The sequence below is a fragment of the Physeter macrocephalus genome, chromosome 15, assembly GCF_002837175.3.
Source record: "Physeter macrocephalus isolate SW-GA chromosome 15, ASM283717v5, whole genome shotgun sequence".
In the NCBI taxonomy this organism is placed as follows: domain Eukaryota; kingdom Metazoa; phylum Chordata; class Mammalia; order Artiodactyla; family Physeteridae; genus Physeter; species Physeter macrocephalus.
Window position 1 is genome coordinate 78378407 of NC_041228.1, and position 8897 is coordinate 78387303.

Consider the following 8897-nt stretch of genomic DNA (forward strand, 5'->3'; position numbering starts at 1 on the left):
GTCTAGGTGTCAGAAATATAATAATGAATAAGAAACATACCTACATGTGAGGAATTAATAGTCTACTGGTGAGGTCGGTCTGAAAACAGCTTGATATGATTTAAGGTAGAATGACAGCAATGCTATAATAGAGACAAAAATAAGTCTTTTGCGGTGCACAGAAAGGAGGATTTACTTCATTAAATGCAATGCAGAGTGAAAATGCAGTATGTTTTAGGCCAATTATTTGGGAAACTAGTTGGCTTCGCTTAGCTGGCAGCTTCCAGCACAAGTAAAGTACAATTACTGGTGTAGATGGCGGGCAAGTTGGGCAAGTGCCTGGTGAGAGGCCAACAGCCGTCACCAGCAATTCATGATTAAAGACCGCCAAGCGCCACTGAAGCTTCAGTTCCAAGGAAAAAGCACTTCTGCTGATTGCGTGTAAAAGCATTACTTGAAAATGTTCTAGAATCTGTGGGTCAGGGCTTTGAAATGTCGATCCTCAGATAAATAACCAGGAGAGAAAACTATTACTCCTGTCTGGGACTTGTCAAATCACCTCTTGAGAGGTAAATTTTGCGTTCGAAAAGGAAGCGTTCATTTTGCAAACAATATTCATGGGCAAAGTGGGAAGGTGACGACTGTGGCATAATCCGAGCAGAGTCCTCCTAAAAGTCCTCTCTGCCTCTCCGGGCCTCTCTTGCAGGGAAGTACCCCTTCTACCTTCTGAAACCCCACTGAAATTGAGGGCGGGGCTACACTGGCATATTTTGAAGTACATGCTGGTGCCCGAGGGTCCGTGGACGGAACACGTGGAGAGGAAACCTTTTGGGAGCACTGTTAAAAGTCTCAATTCCCCCAAATGTCTACCCTCTACACCAGAGCACCAAAACTCCCGCCAATGGACGTGTACTTGACCACGAGCATGATGCAGCATTTGGAGGCTGTGACGCCAAAAGATTTTGTAAGCCACACGCTACCGTGGAGTACTTCTATTTTTAAGCTCTTTTGGTTGAATAAGTATTTTCCTTAAAAATTTTAAGATGCCGCCTACATAGAGGCATCTCTTCACCTCTGGGGAGAAATAGGAAAGTAAGCAAACACAAAAGGAAGCATAATAATAGGTAAATGTCATTTCATAGAGTTAGGATTAATGTTAGGCTAAGGGTAGGTATTATGATCAATGTTAGGGTCCAAACTAATTTAAATGCATTTTTATAAAATCAGAATATGCCACCCCAAAATACACCACTTGGGCATAAGGACTATCTTTAGCTGAAGACATTTCAGAGCCAATAGATGCAGAAAGATACCTTTTTTGAGCTTCCCTTATTCGACCAAAAGCAGAAACTTCTGAGAAATCAGGACTGCCATAAATCCCCTCTGCAGGGATTTTTTTTTTTTTTATAGCCACATGGAGGACAGATTAGGAGCAGAGATGCACCTGCACAAACGTACTTTACCCCATAATTTCCCCCATGTTTACCTACCCACGGTTTGCCACCCTTGGAAGCCTAAAACCTTTTCCTTTGTCTTGTCACTTCTCTACAAATTTATAGGTCTTTGGTAAGATGCTATAGATAGAAGCTCAAGTTCTAACCACCCTTTTGAGTTACTCATCACTCACCTGTATGTATGCATGCTGCACATGTTAATAAACTTCTGTTTTCTTCTCTCTGATTAATGTGTCTTTTGTCAGTCTGATTTGCAGGGCCCCAGCTGAAGAACCCAGGAGGGTAAAAGGAAAAAGCTTTTCTTCCCCCACACATTCTAATCATATAAGGATTAATTTTTCCCTAGGTTTCAAGTTCATAAGATCATTGTTTGGCTTGATTATTTTTAACAATTTATTTTTCGTTTGAATTTTAAAATTGAATCCTTCGGTATATTTATCAAGCAGATTTGTGTGCATTGAAAAACAGTAGGGCTTCCCTGGTGGCGCAGTGGTTGAGAGTCCGCCTGCCGATGCAGGGGAGACGGGTTCGCGCCCCGGTCCGGGAGGATCCCACGTGCCGCGGAGCGGCTGGGCCCGTGAGCCACGGCCGCTGAGCCTGCGCGTCCGGAGCCTGTGCTCCGCAACGGGAGAGGCCACAGCAGTGAGAGGCCCGCGTACCGCAAAAAAAAAAAAAAAAAAAAGAAAAAGAAAAACAGTAGTTTTCTTATGCTATTATGAAAATATTTATTGACTAAAATCCTGACATCTAAATATATTTTACTGCTTTCATATTTATTCTAGTGTTTTATGCTGTGCCAGCCAGCATGTCCTGACACTGAAATGACACTGTCTTAAAGTTTTTTCCTCCCCTTGTATTTATTAACCCATCTGAGAGAAAGCCTCACAGCAACCTTGGATGGGATGACAGCCAACTACAGAAAGATGCTCTTTCAAACTAAAATATGTTTAAATGCTGTATAAATATCAATTTTACAAACTGATAAATTGCAAAGAGATCTGAATAATGCATGTGAACATATTATATATCTTGCATTGAAATGTTCAAATACTAATTTATTAAATGCTACATACAGTAAAAGGAGAAGGACACAGAATAAATTTTTTTTCTCTGACATTGTTCAAAAAGAGCTTTTTCAATAAATTCTTAAAGTAAGCTGTAAATTTCCACTTTTATGGAAAAACCATTTTTAGATAATGATCTTAACTCTAATTCATTCTGAAAAGCAATGAATTCACTGCTTTTAAACATTTAGTCATTAAGAAATATCTAAAATGTTCCATACTTATAAGAATTACAGTCTAATGGTCAAAATTCAAGCACTGAAAATCAGGGATGTTTAGGTCTTGTTTTGCTCTGATCTATTACATCAAGATGAGTCATCAATTCACCCAAATAATTTTGCTTAACAACAACACCAACAAAAATAATAAAATTACCTCTTCCCTGAAATATTCTTTCTCTTCTAAACCTACTTCTCTATGCCTCCAACTATTAAACTTATCTTTTTTAATAAATTTATTTATTTATTTATTTTTGGCTGCATTGGGTCTTCGTTGCTGCACGCGGGCTTTCTCTAGTTGTGGTGAGCGGGGGCTTCTCTTGTTGCGGAGCATGGGCTCTAGGCAGGTGGGCTTCAGTAGTTGTAGCACGTGGTCTCAGTAGTTGTGGCTCGCGGGCCCTAGAGCGCAGGCTGAGTAGTTGTGGCACACGGGCTTAGCTGCTCCGCGACCAGGGCTCGAACCTGTGTCCCCTGCATTGGCAGGTGGACTCTTAACCACTCCACCACCAGGGAAGCCCTAACCTAATAACATTTATACATTGATTTTATATATAACTTTTGACTGTTTCTGATTAGAATCGAAAAAGATTACATTTTACCTTTTTTTGTTTTAACTTGGTAGATTGTTATTTGCAAGGAGAAGATAGAGAAAGGAGACACTGGAATTCCTGTAACAACCAGGTCAGTTTTTAAATTTATTTTTTATTTTTTAAAATTATTTTTTTGGCTGCGTTGGGTCTTCACTGCTGCGCGCGGGGTTTCTCTAGTTGCGGTGAGCGGGGGCTATTCTTCGTGGTGGTGCGTGGGCTTCTCATTGCAGTGGCTTCTCTTTGTTGTGGAGCCCAGGCTTTGGGCATGTGGGCTCAGTAGTTGTGGCATGTGTGCTCAGTAGTTGTGGCTCGCGGGCTCTAGAGCTCAGGCTCAGTAGTTGTGGCTCACGGGCTTCGTTGCTCCGCGGCATGTGGGATCTTCCCGGACCAGGGCTCGAACCCGTGTGCCCTGCATTGGCACGCAGATTCTTAACCACTGTGCCACCAGGGAAGTTCCTAAACTTATCTTTTCGAATTCTCCCAGGGCTTTTCTATTCTAGTGAGCAGGTGCTTCAAATTCATCACTCTTACCTAGACCCACCACTCCTTTGGGACAGAGAACAGAAACACAAAGGGGGTTTTGGATTTAAGTGTACATATTAAAAGGAAGAATCTATTAACTTCTAACTGGAATAAGCACTTATTGAAGCTTGGAATGAAGGAAATATTAACTAGGAAGTTTTGCAGCAGAGAAAGGTATAATGATGTTGGATGATTTAGTGTTTGGGCACGAGCCCAAACATTTATTTTATTAGTAGTATATTTTTCAGATATATAGAAATATAATATATATTAAATTACACACACCCAGACTTAACATTTTACCATATTTGACTTCAATTTTTAAGATATAAATAGTATCTAAATAATCAAATCCCAATGCTATATCTCTTTCCTCTCCCTACCTATAGTTTACCACTATCCTAAAGTTAGTTTGCATCTTTTTTATGTATGTTTTGAAACCTTTGTACCATATTTATATATATTCATACTGTATACACCTTACATTTTTCTAAATAATTGGTGTCAGACTGTGCATCCTTGCATTACTAAGTTTTATTCACATAATGTTATGTTTGTAAGATTCATACGTGTTGATAAGAGTAAATCTAGCACATTCACACCAAATGCAATGACTATATTTGTTTATCCATTTCCCTCTTTTTTTTTTTTTTTTTTTTTTTTGTGGTACGCGGGCCTCTCACCGCTGTGGCCTCTCCCGTTGCGGAGCACAGGCTCCGGACGCGCAGGCTCAGCGGCCACGGCTCACGGGCCCAGCCGCTCCGCGGCACGTGGGATCTTCCCGGACCCGGGCACGAACCCGCGTCCCCTGCATCGGCAGGCGGACTCCCAACCACTGCGCCACCAGGGAAGCCCCCCCCCTTTTTATAATGTTTCTGCCGTTAATTTTTCCTGGTCACTTAAGAGGCAGAGGTGCGCCGTAATACGACACAGGCTCTCATCCTCCTCCATCACCTAGTAGATGACCTCAGGTGAGTCACTCTCCTGGCAGCAATGAGGGAACTGAACCAGAATATTCCTAAGGCCCTTCCTGTCTTAATTAACATTTGATGATTTCATGACAGCCACAATGTATAATATGTGTTTATCCATTTGTGTATTTCATGGACAACTAAGAGATACTAGGTGTATCAGTTGTGTCTGATCTTGAAATTCAGATTGATTTTCCTGCTAATCAGTAGCAAATTCAGGGAGAACTAAATTTTCCAGTTCCAATTATCTGCCCACCCGTAAGCCAAGGTGGCTCGGTCCGCTTAATTATCTATGACTCACATCCAGTGTTGCCTGATAAAACATCTCTGCTGTGCTATTGCACACACCAAGAGCCTGAACATTTTAAAGTATCTCAGGCCAGCAATTCTGCTGTCCTCGGTTCTAAATGGTGACATCCCATCGGATGGTTGTGAGGAAGGAGGCCACATCAGTACAAGTACTTCTTATGTGCTTCTCGTGGTAGTTGCACCATGGAATTTATGGCGTGCCTGTGCCATGAATCTGAGTTCCTTAGTCTCTTCCCTTCAGTGAAATCAGCATTTCGTATCTGGCGTCCCAGTTTTAGAGTAAACAAGGAAGACCAGATTCAGTTGAGGATTTCCACAAGTCACTGAGCTGCTTGCAAGTTCCAGAACTGTGGGAAGTCAAGAGCCCCCCAGGAACTAGCCCAGATTCCTCCTGGATGTGGGCAGAAGGTTATGTTTCAAGGGCAAGAAAGCTTGTAGAAGCATTCCACGTACCTTCCGCTGTCAGGAGAAAGGCAACTGGCACCTGGAGTTTAGGCTACTTACTTCAGAAATAATAGGCATTTATAAGGGATTTCCCTGGCGGTCCAGCGGTTAAGACTCTGCGCTTCCACTGCAGAGTTCCGTCCCTGGTCAGGGAACTAAGACCCCACATGGTGCGCTGAGCGGCCAAAGTGAAAATAATGATAATTATAGTAAAAATAATAGGCATTTATAAGCTACAGGGACACTGCATTCCCTTGGTAACTGTAAGATTTATACTCCTGAAAACTTAACATAAAAATCACCACTATAGGAGGAGAATTAGTGGCTCTAATAAGCCTCAAGTGGATGTAAGAAATGAGGCAAAGCGATAAATGCAACACACGGAACGAAAAGGACATCAAGAGCATTTTGCACCTTTGAAAACAATAATGATGGATGCAGTGTAGTTAATTTCCATTGACCTTCTCTTGTTAATTAGAAATTTGAAGGATCACTTGTCCCCAGAGTGTCATCTTGCGGCAGACAATAGGAACGCTAAGAACATCCTTGACTGTCAATCGAGTGCATTAAAACATCACGACTCAGCTGTCGGCTCGGGGCACGAACCCGTGTCCCCTGCATCGGCAGGCGGACCCGCAACCACTGCGCCACCAGGGAAGCCCTAGATTTATCTTTTAAAAAATTTCTCAGTTGTTCCCTGGCGGCCCAGTGGTAAGGACTCGGTGCTTTCACTGCTGAGGCCCGGGTTCAATCCCTGGTTGGGGAACTAAGACCCTGCAAGCTGTGTGGTGTTGCAGCAAAAATAAAAATGAAGTTTCCCCTCCCCTGAGAACAAGGAAAATAAAGGGAACAGTGAACAGGCTGGAGAAGAAACATAACCTGGCCTGAAAGTTAATCACTCCTTGTTTTACTTTGTCACTAATTTGTAGTAACTAGATTTGTACTTTACAAAGCTAACCTCACAACCTGACACTATGTAATTTACATTCGGCACCCATCACCCCTAACTCTGTGTGAGTTACATCCGGTGCCTCTCACTCCTTAGCCTTATTATGTCCCCGGCACTTACATTCTTTCTATACACCCCTCGTAACAAATCACCCCCTATAGTTTTTGCATTTCAGAAACAAGGTCACTGGTGGTTAAACCAGAGGCAAAGGACACAATTACCAGACTGCCGGACCCTAATTAGCGGGCGGCCTGACGCCACCTCTGACTGTTTTGAAATAACGCAAAGGAAAGGAACAATGCAAGACTTTGGATCATTACTTTGATCCTTATCATAGACCCTGGACTGCAAGCCCCACATGTAAAATCTTCTCTGATTCCCAAGGAGGGGGGGCACAGCTCTGGAGGCGCTAGCCTGCTGTGTCTTCCCTTCTGCCTGGCAGAAAAATAAAGCCATCTCTCTCTTCCTCCAAAATCCCTGTCTCCATATTTCCGTTCGGCCTCGGTGCCCAGGGAAGCCGATATTTCAGCAACAGCACAGCCAAAAAAATAAAATAAAATAAATAAAATTTGCCTTTCCAACTTAGTTTTCTTCTAATTTTATTTTTGAATCATTTTTATCATTCTTCTTTTTAAAATTTATGGGGCACAGCTCTGGAGGCGCTAGCCTGCTGTGTCTTCCCTTCTGCCTGGCAGAAAAATAAAGCCATCTCTCTCTTCCTCCAAAATCCCTGTCTCCATATTTCCGTTCGGCCTCGGTGCCCAGGGAAGCCGATATTTCAGCAACAGCAGCACAGCCAAAAAAATAAAATAAAATAAATAAAATTTGCCTTTCCAACGTAGTTTTCTTCTAATTTTATTTTTGAATTATTTTTATCATTCTTCTTTTTAAAATTTATTTATTTTATTTTTGGCTGCGTTGGGTCTTCATTGCCGTGAGTGGGTTTCCTCTAGTTGTGGTGAGTGGGGGCTACTCTTCGTTGCGGTGTGTGGGCTTCTCATTGTGGTGGCTTCTCTTGTTGTGGAGCATGGACCCTAGGCATGTGGGCTTCAGTAGTTGCAGCATGCGGGCTCACTAGTTGTGGCTCGCGGGCTCTAGAGCGCAGGCTCAGTAGTTGTGGCGCACGGGCTTAGTTGCTCCATGGCATGTGGGATCTTCCCAGCCCAGGGCTCGAACCCGTGACCCTGCGATGGCAGGTGGATTCTTAACCACTGCACCACCAGGGAAGCCCAATTTTCTTGTAATTTTAATTAGGCCAAGATCAGTATACCAAAAAAGGCACATATTTAAATTGAGATTCTCATGACTGTAAGAAAGAGAATATATCCTTGTACATAAGAAAAGAGACGGAGGGAGTTTGAGGCTTGAGAGAAATCGCTGAGCTCATGAAAATCTCAATCTGGATTCCCGGTGGCAGTGGGACACCTCACAGGGGTTAGACGGCCCCTCTAAGATTTCTTAAAGGAAGTCACTTCTACAACCACGTAACTCTCAGCTGCTAATGACACTTAGCTTTTTTTGATAGTTTAAGTTCTCCAAACCCATTTAGTCAACAGATATTTATGAGCAACCACTCTGTGCCCAAAACTTCATTGTGCTTTACTGAACGATAAAGTACAAGAAAGAGACGGGATCCATGCTTTGAGAACATTTCAGTCTACCACCAAGGACTATCAGAATCTACACTACTGGGGCTTCCCTGGTGGCGCAGTGGTTGAGAGTCTGCCTGCCGATGCAGGGGACACGGGTTCGTGCCCCGGTCCGGGAGGATCCCACGTGCCGCGGAGCGGCTGGGCCCGTGAGCCGTGGCCGCTGGGCCTGCGCGTCCGGAGCCTGTGCTCCGCAACGGGAGAGGCCACAGCGGTGAGAGGCCCGCGTACCGCAAAAAAAAAAAAAAAAATCTATGCTACGAAAAAAAAATTGGAAAGTAAGTACTAAAACCGACCATATAATCGAGTGCATGCCATAGAATCACAGACTCTGGAGAGTAGAGCAGCTCATGGCAATCAGTGGGTACCCTGCCCCCCTCTTCACACTGATGCTGACACACAGGGTGCAAACAACTAGCACTAAAAAGTAGTGAGTGGCAGAGTCCAGACTCACAAGTGACCTCGTGATTTTCATTCCAGTGCTCGCTTCATCACTGAAAAATTCTAAACCGTTTAAGCTGTATTTCCAGGATTCACCAGTTGGGAAAAATAGCTTTAAGGGATCGAAGCCACGTGGAACTTTGTGGACGTCAGAGTGCCCTTGTTCATTCTTTAAGCGAAAACCAAACACACAAAATAAAACACTTAAAACAACAATTAACCAGCACCACATAACTGATTTGTGCCTCAAGAAATGGGCATTTCTCACTGCCCTAATATAAAATTTCATTCTAGCAGTTAGAGTTGA